The sequence below is a fragment of the Apium graveolens genome, chromosome 2 (assembly GCF_009905375.1).
Source record: "Apium graveolens cultivar Ventura chromosome 2, ASM990537v1, whole genome shotgun sequence".
In the NCBI taxonomy this organism is placed as follows: domain Eukaryota; kingdom Viridiplantae; phylum Streptophyta; class Magnoliopsida; order Apiales; family Apiaceae; genus Apium; species Apium graveolens.
This window is the reverse complement of record NC_133648.1, coordinates 68,771,298-68,783,889: the sequence shown is the minus strand read 5'-3', so window position 1 is coordinate 68,783,889 and position 12,592 is coordinate 68,771,298. Positions and strand designations below refer to the sequence as shown.

Genomic DNA, 12,592 nt, shown 5'->3' with positions numbered 1-12,592 from the left:
AGAGAAGATTACGAAGACCGTTTTAGCACACCACAACGAAGAAGAGGAAGCATACGTTATCTTGTGATTCTTTTATTCGTTGTAACAGTGGATGCTAGTTTTCTTTACTTTGAACCTTAATACTCTTGTGCCGTACTCTGGTTTTAATAAGTATTTTATTAGTTTATATTGTCGTGTTATTATCATGTTTTCATATGAACCCATGGTGACGATGAGTTCTATTATGGGCTAATCGTGATCATGGGGTCGTAGCGGATTTACTATGGATTTCTTTAGTTAATTGTTTAATACTTTGGTATGTGATGATTGTATGATATCTAGTATAGGTTGTGCTTATTCGTCTTATGTGCGTCGCGAACATATAAGATAGCCTGCTAATCTCTTGTGAAGTGAAAATGAATCTTGAGATTTAGGACTTGCCATGCTAGCATAGGTTCATGTATTGTATGCATGATTAGTGGGTAACTCTAACCGTTTTACTTGCCCTGTGTAATCATAATTAATAACTTGCGCTTAAATCATTATGTTGTCAAATTCTATAGACATATAGGGTCTTAACATAATTGATGCCTATTCAACTTCTATCTTAATTGTGGATGCTTGGTAGAATGGTATTTGTGCCAGGAAAGTTGGTTTTTATCAGTTTCGTGTTGTTCGATTAATATCATCACCGTTACATGCTAAGGGTAATAACAATGACTATTGAAGGAAGTAGTAATGAAGTTATGCTATCATGTGTGTTTAATATTGTTAATTCAAGTGTTATTTAAGTGTTTTATTCTTGTAGTTAATCGTAGTTAATAATTATTTAATCAACCTTAAGTGTTATTGTCTTGACATTGAGAAGTAATCATACATTGGTGAGTAAGTGTTAATTAAATATAATTAGTCCGAGTCTCTGTGGGAACGAACTAGAAATTATTCTATATTACTTGCCAACGCGTATACTTGCGTGAATTATTAGCGCATGCTTTGTGCCTAACAATTTGAGGACCAGGGAAGCCATAATCAGGATGGTAGAAACCAAGAACACAGTGAAGAGGAAGATGAGGATTATGTTGAACATGATGACTCCCAGTATGAAGAGGAGGAGAAAACATTTGATGTTGAAGGATTTGAGATAGAGGATGAAGAAGGAGAAGCTGAGGTTGAGCAACAAGTACCAAACCCAGACAGGGATCCCGTGGGGCAGTTCATGCAACTACTAAGGTAGAACTTGGAACGTCAACCAAACCCACCCCATCAAGGAAATAACAATATTGTGGCAAACTCCTTCAGGGCTTTTAAGTCCCTTAAGCCCCCTGAGTTCCACGGATCAGCCGACCCAGTTGAGGTAAGGGCATGGCTAAAGGAAATGGAGAAATCCTTTGAGATTCTGAGTACCGATGAGTCACAGAAGAATGTATTTGCTACCTACATTCTGAAGGGAGAGGCCAACTACTGGTGGGAGGCCAAGAAAAACATGGAGATGGATGCTATCATAACCTGGGAGAGGTTCAGTCAATTGTTTTTGGGGAAATATTTCCCGAGGTTTATGGAGAACCAGATGGAGTTCAAGTTCTTGGAGCTAAAGCAGAATACGTTATCTGTAGCAGAGTACGAAGCAAAATTTACCGAGTTATCAAGGTTTGTGCCGGAGTTTGTGAACACCGAGGAAAAAAAAGCTAGGAGGTTTCAGTAGGGACTGAAACTGTGGATTCAGAATAGGGTGGCAATCCTGGAGCTTACGTATTATGCCACTCTGGTGCAAAAGGCAACAATTGTGGAAGCCGGAAGTGAACAAATACAGAAGGAAAGAGAGAAGAAAGGAATAAAGAGGAAAAGCATGAACATGGGCGGAGGTTCTGCAAGAGAGAGCTTCCCGACTTGATTTAATCGAGGAGCAGTGTCCCTACCGGGAAGGAGTACTGGGTTTAAGCGGCCCGTGAGTGTGAATGTGAGCCAGAGCAGCCAGAAATCGGGAATGTCCTATTCCAACCAGTCTCGACCCCCATTACCAGCCTGTAACACTTGTGGAAGGATACATTCTGGGGAGTGTAAAGGAAAGCCAGTAAACTGCTTTAAGTGTGGTCGAGAGGGTCACTATTCAACTAAGTGCCCTTCGTCAATCCCCGCCGTCATTCCAACCACCACTTGTCATCAGTGTGGACGCCCGGGTCATTGGAAGAGGGAATGCCCAATAAACAAACCAGCAGCTTCAGGAGCAAGCAGGGCTGCCTCCAATAACCCACCTACTGCGAGGACTTTCAACATGACAGTTCAAGATGCTATGAAAGACTCATATGTGATAGCAGGTACCATTTCTCTAAATTCAGTCAGTGCAAATATTTTATTAGATTCGGGAGCAACTAAATCTTTTATATCGAGGGACTTTGCACATAAATTAAGACTTAAGGCTGAACCCTTGTTAGAACCCTTACAAGTAGAAAAAAATAACCATGAAGTTATCCCTGTTAACTAGATTCATCCCGCCTGTGAGTTAGGTATAGGGGAACAATCTTTTAGTGTTGATCTAATTCCTTTTAAATTAGGGGAATTTGACGTAATTTTGGGAATGGACTAGCTATCTAGCAATGATGCTCAGATAGATTGTAAGGGGAAGAAAGTTAAGTTGAATATCCCAGGGAAAAAAGAGTCATATTTAGAGGGAAGAGGTAGACGCATAAATTTTTGACCATGGCCCAGGCCAATAAGATGCTACGAAAAGGAAATGAGGCTTACTTAGCCTATGTGGTGGACATGCAGAAGGAGGTGCCCAACTTGTAAGACATTTCGGTAGTCAATGAATTTGAAGATGTATTCCCACAAGACCTTCCAGGACTACCACCCGATAGAGTGATTGAATTTGCTATTGAGTTGGCCCCAGGGATAGCACCAGTTTCAAAGGCACCATACAGGTTAGCCCCGTTAGAAATGAAGGAATTGGCTACCCAATTACAGGAACTTTTGGATAAGGGTATGATAAGACCCAGTGTGTCTCTGTGGGGAGCACCAGTATTATTTGTTAAGAAGAATGATGGGAGCATGAGGCTGTGCATCGACTATCGAGAGTTGAACAAGCTAACCATAAGGAACAGGTACCCGTTACCCAGAATAGACGATCTGTTCGACCATCTAAATGATGCTGTCTACTTTTCCAAGATTGACTTGAGAACTGTATATCACCAACTAAAGATTAAACCTGAAGACATTCCAAAGACCGCGTTCCGTACCAGGTATGGGCACTATGAGTTCTTGGTAGTGTCCTTTGGATTAACCAACGCCCCAGCGGCTTTCATGGATTTAATGAATAGAGTATTCAAGAAGTACCTGGACAAGTGTATGATAGAATTTATCGATGATATTTTAATCTATTCAAGGACCGAGGCAGAACATGCAGAGCATTTGAGGATAGCTCTAGGAATACTCAGAGAAGAACAGTTGTATGCTAAATTCTCGAAGTGTGAATTCTGGCGGAATGAAGTACAATTTTTAGGATATGTGATCAATAAGGAAGGAGTATTGGTCGACCCCTCCAAGATAGAGGCGGTCTCAAATTAGGAAAGGCCAACCACGCCCACAGAGGTAAGGAGTTTCATAGGATTGGCCGGCTACTATCGTAGATTTGTATAGGATTTTGCGAAGATCGCATCCCCTTTGACACGACTTACTCGTAAGACAGAGAAGTTCGAATGGATAGAGAAATGCGAGAAAAGTTTTCAAGAATTGAAGAGAAGATTGGTGACGGCCCCTGTGTTGGCGTTGCCAGACGAAAAAGGAGATTTTGTGATATATAGTGACGCGTCGCACAGGGTATTAGGATACGTGCTTATGCAGCACGGTAAAGTGATTGCGTATGCGTCGAGACAACTGAAGGAATACGAGATTAGATATCCTACTCATGACCTTGAGCTCGCGGTAATAGTTTTTGCCTTAAAGATTTGGAGGCACTACTTGTATGGAGAGAAGTGCGAGATTTTCACAGACCATAAGAGCCTCAAGTACATATTCACACCGAAAGAGCTCAACCTATGCCAGAGAAGATGGTTAGAGCTAATAAAGGACTATGATTGTGAGATTCTATATCATCCAGGGAAAGCCAATGTGGTGGTCGACGCCTTTAGTAGGAAGGAAAGACTCAAAATGATAATGTCTTCGGAGGAATTAATAGGGGATTTCGAGAAAATGGAAATAGAAGTAAATGTAACCGAAGCCGAAACCGAAAAGCTGTTTGAGATCACAATGTAGCCAGAATTATTGGAAAAGATTAGATTGTGCCAAGAAAAAGTAATGAATGAAGGAAGAGAGTCAATGACTGGAGAAGAGATCCATACTGAGAGAGATGATAAGGAGATAATGAGGTATTCCTACATGATTTGGGTTCCGAATGTTCAAGAACTTAAAGACGAGATTTTGGATGAAAGCCATAGTTCAAGGTATTCCATTCACCCGGAGAGCACCAAGATGAATAGGGATTTAAAGGAATATTACTGGTGGCCCAACATGAAGAGGGACGTAGCAGAATGGGTAAGCAAATGTTTTACTTGCCAAAGAGTAAAGGCGGAGCACCAGAGACCCAGTGGACTTTTACGACCCCTGGAGATTCCCGAATGGAAATGGAAACAGATAGCTATGGATTTTATTGTAGGCTTACCAAGGACAATAGCCAATCACGATGCCATATGGGTAATTGTAGACCGACTAACAAAGTCAGCTCACTTCATTCCTATCAATGAGAGATACACAATCGATAGACTAGTGTACATTTACCTTTAGGAAATAGTGATGCGACATGGAGTCCCCGCGTCCATTGTTTCAGACTGAAACCCCAGATTCAACTCCAGATTTTGGAGGAGCTTTCAAGAATGTGCGGGAACCAAATTAAACATGAGTACCGCTTACCATCCCCAAACGGACGGGGAAAGTGAAAGGACCATCTAGACACTAGAGGATATGTTGAGAGTCTGTGCAATAGACTTTAAAGGAAGTTGGGATGATCACTTGCCGTTGATTGAGTTTTCTTATAACAATAACTTTCATGCCAGCATCAGAATGCCACCTTACGAGGCCCTGTACGGAAGAAGGTGTCGATCTCCCTTATACTGGGATGAAGTGGGAGAGCGAAAGATGCTCAGACCCGAAGTGGTCCAAAGGACCAAAGACATAGTGGATCTAATCAGAGGACGACTTGTAGCAGCCCAAGACCGACAGAAGAGGTATGCAGACTTAGTTCGAAATGACAAGGAGTATGAAGAAGGGGACTTAGTACTGCTAAAGGTATCCCCTTGGAAAGGATTGATGAGGTTTGGAACGAAAGGGAAACTAAGCCCAAGATACATCGGACCTTTTGAGATACTAAGATGGATTGGGAAGTTAGCTTACGAGCTAGCCCTACCCCTGAACCTGCAACAAGTTCATAATGTGTTCCATGTGTCAATGCTAAGGAATTATCATCAGGATGCCAGACACATAGTGGAATACGAGCATGTGGATATGCAACCAGACCTGACTTACGTAGAGCAACCAGTGAAGATCATGGATAAAAAGGAGCAGGTGCTTCGGAACAAAGTGATCAAGCTAGTCAGAGTGCTATGGAAGAATCATAATGTGGAGGAGTCGACTTGGGAACTAGAGAGCGCAATGCTAGAAAAGTACCCCCATTTGTTTTCTATCTCATTTCGGGACGGAATCCTTTTAAGGAGGGGAGACTATAATAACCCCAAAATTTTTGGACTTTTTGTAATCCTTATGAATAGTGATTTTGCTGATTAAGGAAATTTTTCATGCCACACTATGTTGGAGTTCTTTTATTGATATTCTGAGATCTTATTAGTACTCCATAAAGGATAGGAATGTATGTAAAGATCGTCAGAATCCAAATTCGAACACTTTGATTTTTCCCGAAAATCCACCTGATACTGAAAGAATTGAGTATAAGGTAACATGATTAAAAGGATTTAAATTCAAGGATTATAAAAAAGGATCATAAAAGGAATATAAAATATTGAGAAAGGTTAGGGGAACCCAAGTAATAAAATCCTGGATATGATCCCTCAAACGATGAACGAGAACGAAAGTTAAGCGAACCGTATAACAGATAAGCGGTCATTAGCCAAGTAATTAAGGGTTAATCAAAGAGGTTAGTGGATGATGATGTCATCACACCACAAGGAGAAGACATGTGTTAAAATATGACACAATCATGATGACATAAACATGACAAGAAGATTTGTTTTGTTGGATGATTATTGGCCAAGTAAAATTTACCATGGTAAATTCTAAAAATTAGCCAAGCCAAAAAGGGAAGCAACCAATCAAAAAATCATAATACAAAAAAATAGAAGTTGACTTGCTTTTCCAAGAACAAGCTCTCGGCCCCTTTGTTTCAAAAAAGAAGAAATTTGCAAACTCCAAGCTTCACTTCATAATCAAATCCAAGGTAATTATGTAAGCTTCCCTATGATTAGATAAGTATATCCTAGGAGTTTAAGCTTCTAATTCCATGTAAATATCTTCCAATAAATCAAGGAAGGAGATGGTGAATAGTAACTTCTTGAAACTAATTTTTGTGTTTTTGATTTCTTTGAAAGATCAGGCTTGTAGGAGGTTAGATCAAGGCTCCTTAAGGCCTCCTAGCTACTTATCTCTCACCAAGGAAGGTAAAACCTCATACCCTAGCTTTATTTTTGAGTATTTAGGAGTGGTTTTGATTGATATAGTTTATGAGAAGCATGATTCTTGTTTGTTTAAAGTCTGGTTGGATTTGTAGTGATTTTGAGTTATGAATCTTGGTTATATGTTAATGAACTTAAAGTATAGTTAGTAGCTCATGTTTGTGATTGAATGAGTTGGAAAATCCTGAGTTATGGACTGATGTAGTAAGGTTTAGATGAAGTTTGGTTGTATTGATGGTTATGAGTTGGTTTGTGGTTGATTGAAGTAGTATAAACATTGGTAATCGCGTAAACATAGCCGTTGTAATGCCTGTTTTCATTCAACTGCTTGTTTTTAGTATTCGGGACAGAAATCTAACTGACCAATTGTAACTTTTCCATGTTTAGCTAGATTGTGTCGTAAGATTCATTTTGGTATGTGGTTCGCTTAGATCCGATGTATGGTTTAGGAGAAACGACCATTTTAAGTAACGGTGTTTCGTGAGCGAACCATTACCCCTCGCCTTACTTTGAAACCTTGGTTAAGGTCCTTAAATGACTAATTGGAGTATGAAACAATTATTTAAGATTAATTGGTTAGTTGGTAGAGTATTCGCGAAAGAGTCGCCTTAAAAATTTAAACGTTTAATTTTATAAAAATGGTGGAGCCGAGGGTACTCGAGCGATTTATATGAATCGTTAAGCGCAAAAGCGAACATTAGGGTCCAATTGGTTAAAGTCTAGTTTCTTAAGCGACCGTGGTTTAATTCTAACTTATATGTTATTTATAGGTTACCAGACTCGCCCCAGGCCTTTTACCACCCCCAGTCGCTCAGGCAAGTTTTCTACCCGTTTAACTATTGTTGTGATGTATATATGTATATGCATTATCTTGTGATAAGTGCATGATTGTTATTAGCAAATCTTGCGATATATTGGAGCATGTTGATATGATATATATATGCATGCCTGTTTCGTAATCTTGATATTCTATTATCAATTCAAATATTTTTAAACTGCATAATACCTATGCTATAGATAAGCAGTAGTTGCGTATACCCTTAGTATAGGGGACCCGAAGGTGAACATTTTTCTAAACCGGGAGTCGATGTTCCCGAGTATAATATATTTATATATATATATAGTTTTCTATAACTATTAATCGAATAAGGTATATTCGACAGTTTTGAATAATAATCAAACTTATTTTCGATTATTCAAATAAAGATCGTACTTTCGTATAAGTATATCTTTTGTTATTTATTATTCATTTCAAGTATGAGTTTTTAAAACTTCTACTTCAATTATTTTTATAAAGATTATCCTTATGGGAATATTATTTAAATAATAATATTCAGATATTTTCTAACATATCGGGACTGAATTATTTTATTAAATCATCATTACTCTAAACATTCTTTAAAATGTTTTTGAGTCTTCAAAATGATTTTAAAAGTTAGAGCGGATCTTAAAACTCATTTTCAGATTTCAGATCTTCCTTTCGACGGGGATTTAAATACTCGCTCAAAACCTAAGGGATCCGGCTTAGTGGTGTATTTTTGGAGCAACAAAGTTGCTAACTTGATAAAAGAGTTTGATTACTTGCCCAATATTCGGGAAGTAATCCCAATCGAAATGCGTCGGCATAAGCAACATGGGCTCAGTGGGAGTCCGTCAAAGTGTAAGTGGCTCAGTGGGAGTCCATCAATGCGTAAGTGGCTGAGTGGCAATCCAGCATAAGGTCCTAATGCGGCCAGGGTGATGACTGGTGGGGGATTCATCCATCTACTAGTAGAAAATGTGACTTAATTGGTATCCTTGCCTGATCAGCAAGATATCAGGTTTATGCCAAAGTTTCTTCTTTCCAAAATTCTTGAGAATGACAACTTTGCTTATACTTTTCATAGCAGAAGAGTGTATGAGATGTATATATATATAGGTATATATATATATATCGAGACTAATGAAATATCTCATAACTTCATTATTTCAACTGATATTTCAAAGATTAAATCTATTCAAGTCTTATCTTGTAGTCCCATCTATGTGATAAACTTTGAAAACTTATTATACTTTGAATAGTGGTAGTTCAAGTAGTTTTCCAAAATGATATAAGTATAGTGAAGTATTTGGTAACTTCATCTCCCTTTAAGCTTATATCCAGTAAGTAATATTCTTACACTTGATAAAGATTTCTAGTAAGTTATCTATTTATATACTTGCATTATTGATTAAACTATATATTATCTTGCGAGCTGTAATGCTCACTCTTGCTTCATTTCTTCTTCACACAACAACAGTTAGGAAGCGTCCCGCGTCTTCCCGTTGATATCATAGCTCCCATAGCTGCAGAGATAAATCTATCTGTAGGCCAGGCATTCTACTTTTGGGAATCAATTATGTATAGTTATAACTTGTGTTGGATAATGGCGACTAATTGCAAACTTATTAAGTAATCATTTTGGGTTGTAATAACTTTTAATTTATGGATTCAAGGACTTGTACTTATTTCAATTTCATCTCTGAGAATATAACGTGTTGTGGTGTGTATTGTTGTGGGGTCACAACATGAGGTTATTTATTTTTAATTAAGTTAAGTGATATTTATGGAAAGAAAGACCGTGACGACCCGGATTCCCGACCCCGGATCTGGGGGTGTTACAAGATTTGTAGCACTTAAAGTAGAATTAGACAAAAGGACGTTAGAAAATATGTTAGTCTATTCTAGTGCAATTTCTGTAAACTGTGCATGTTGATCTATAAAACATGTCACGGGTCCTTAGTTTCAGTAGTAACACAACAGTCTAGATTTTCTTGTATTCTCTGAAGAAAGTAGCTAAGTTTTTTGATATTCAAGAACATGGATTTTTAGCACGACCTATTTAATTTTGAATAAAATCAAGTGAGTTTTGATAATTGCTTCTTACAGTCAATTATTATCACTATAAAACATTTAGTTTGTGAAGTTCAAGTAAGCCAAACACATAACTTAATTTCTTGGAAACATATCGAAAAGTTTTTAAGCAAGAAAAATCAAGAAACATACATTCACCCCCTTCTATGTGCATTTCATACCTAACAGAGATCTCCATCAACCCTTGTGCTTTGTCATATTGGATATATATGCTCTGTTAAGTCACTATTAAGTGTTATTTGCTACTATACCCATTGATAGTGTATTCCTCTAGTAGTTGATGAGTTGATTCCATTCGTCGTTGATTAACTTTAGCAGTTGATAGACTCTAGAAGTTGATGGCTCTTAGCCGTTGATGATATATTCTCCCCGACCGTTGATGATTCACTTCACTTAGATAGAATTACATGACATTTCTTATTTACAATTAACCATTCTATTCAAATTATCCATCGAGTCAATCATGACTACAAAATGAATAATTACATCATTGACTAATATTGAGATCTACTTGAAAATGTTGTTAATCTTATCAATTGATAAGCTATTCTGTCAATGACTATCAACCAATGATAGTTAGTAGTTGACAACTATTAAGTGGCATTTATATCCACTTATAACACTTCATAAATATTTGAATTGATGTTTTGTACTCAAGTTATTTGTATTTTTGATGTTTGTAGTGTTTTGTATTTCAGGCATAAATGAAGGATCAAGTTGATTGAGCATTACTTTGATGTTAAAATGGTGTTAGGAAGATGTCATGAAGATTGCTCGTGCAAAGGCCATCAAGAACCAGCAATAACATAAAGCATTTTCAGTTTTTCCAGAAGAACGGCGCGCCCGCGCTGTGCTGGCGGCCGCGCGGCCGCGCCAGAGAAACAGAATGTCAGCGCGCCCGCGCTAGTGAAGCACGCGGCTGCGTCAGGTCAGGATTCCAGATTCCTGTTTCAACTAGAAAAATGTTTTTCTGGGCTTTTAGATCAATTGGGATGCTATTTAAAGACAATTAAAAGACGTTTCTCACAACAAAGCTGAAGGAGAAGACGACGAGAATACCTATAGCACAATTCAACGAAGGAGAAGAAGATCTAGTTTATTCTTGTGATTCTTTGTTTTAAGTTATAATCTTGGATGCTCATTTCTTGTTTGTTGAACCTAGACTCTAGTTTACGTACTTTGTTTATTATTTGTTTTTATAAAGACCTAGTTTATTATACCATACTTTCATCGAACCCATGGTTATGATGAGTTCGGTTATGAACTAATCATTATCGTGGGGTTCTAACGGATTTATTTATGGATTTCAATAGTTTATCTTTTTTTGATATCTTAGTGTGTGGTGATTGTATGATATCCTAGTATTGGTTGTGCTTATTGGTCTTATGTGCGTCGCGAACATATAAGATAGTGTGTTAATCTCTAATGAAGTGACAATGAATTTAGAGGTTTAGAACTTTCCATGCTGGCATAGGTTCATATATTTGTTATGCATGATTCGTAGGTAATTTTAACCATCTTACTTGCCCTATGTAATCAAGATAGATAACTTGCACATTAAACCTCTGTGTTGTCAAATTCTATAGACATATAGGGTCTCAACATACTTGGTGTCTATTCAGCTTCTATCTCTTTTGTGGATGTCTGGTAGTAGGGTATTCGTACAACGAAAGTTGGCGTTTACTAGTTTCTTGTTATCTGATTAGTTGTCATCACCATTGCATGCTAAGGTTAAGAATAAGAAAACTTTGAATGAATTATTTAATGAAGTTAGAATCCCATGTCTCATATAATAAATCAAACCTTTATTCTCTTAGTTATTGCATGTTAGTTAATACCTTAGTTATAAACAACACCAATTTGTTATTCGTCTTAGCATTAAATAATAACCATATCGTTGTTACATAAGTGCATAAATCTTAAGTTAACCAAAAGAGTCTCTCTGGGAACGAACTAGAATTAATTCTATATTACTTGCGAACTCGTATACTTGCGTGTATTATTAGCGCGTGTTTTCGTCCTAACAAGTTTTTGGCACCGCTGCCGGGGACTCGTGTTAATTATTAGTTTATGTGTTTGTCATCAATGATCGTTAAAGTTCATTGACTCGGACATTGTTACTTACTTGTTTCCTTATCGTGTTTCAGGTACTCTAGCGAGCGTGTATGCATACACGTTCTCGGTCTCGTAAGAGAACACTGGATCAAGCCGAGGAAGAAGTTGTGGTTCAGCAGGAAGTTTTTGAAGAAGAAGCAAAAGTTGAGGACAAAGCACTAGTTGTGATGGGAGATCAAGCAGAAAATCCGAAGACTTTGATGGACTATTCTCAGCCTAAGATCAATGATATTTAGTCCAATATTATCAGACCATCCATCTCGGCTAACACCTTTGAGATCAAGTCGAGCACGATTCAGATGATACAGAATTGAGTTCAGTTTGAGGGTTCTCCTATAGAAGATCCCAATATGCACATCAGGGATTTCATCAAGATCTGCGACACTTTCAAGTTCAATGAGGTGTCTGAAGATGCTATTAAGCTAAGACTTTTCCCATTCTCTATGAGGGATAAGGCTAAGTGCTGGTTACATTCTCTACCAGCAGGTTCTATCACCAAATGGAGGATCTTGCTCAAAAGTTTCTCACTAAGTTCTTCCCTATGGCAAAGACGGCTGCAATCAGGAATGCTCTTACTCAGTTTACGTAGAAATCTAGAGAATCTTTGTGTGAGGCTTGGGATTGCTACAAAGAGATGCTTAGGAAGTGCCCACACCATGGCATGCCTGATTGGATTATCAAAAATTGTTTCTACAATGGTTTAGGCGCACAGTCTAGACCTATGCTTGATGCAGCGTCAGGTGGAGCCTTATGGGCCAAAAACTATAATGAAGCTTATCAGTTGATTGAGCTAATGTCAGCTAATGAATACCAGAATCTAACGCATAGATTGTCACAAGACAAGGTAGCGGGAATTCTGGAAGTGGATACATCTACTGCTATAGCTGCTCAACTTCAAGCTTTGACGATGAAAGTGGATTATTTGGCTAAT

At 38.0% G+C, this 12,592-nt stretch overlaps 1 non-coding gene across 1 annotated transcript; it reads right to left on the bottom strand.

Moving 5' to 3' along the window:
- Positions 1–12,217: 12,217 nt before the first annotated feature.
- LOC141709601 (small nucleolar RNA R71) lies at positions 12,218–12,324 on the bottom strand. The gene has a single exon (XR_012570167.1). It is a non-coding gene; the product is annotated as a small nucleolar RNA R71 (small nucleolar RNA).
- Positions 12,325–12,592: the final 268 nt, after the last annotated feature.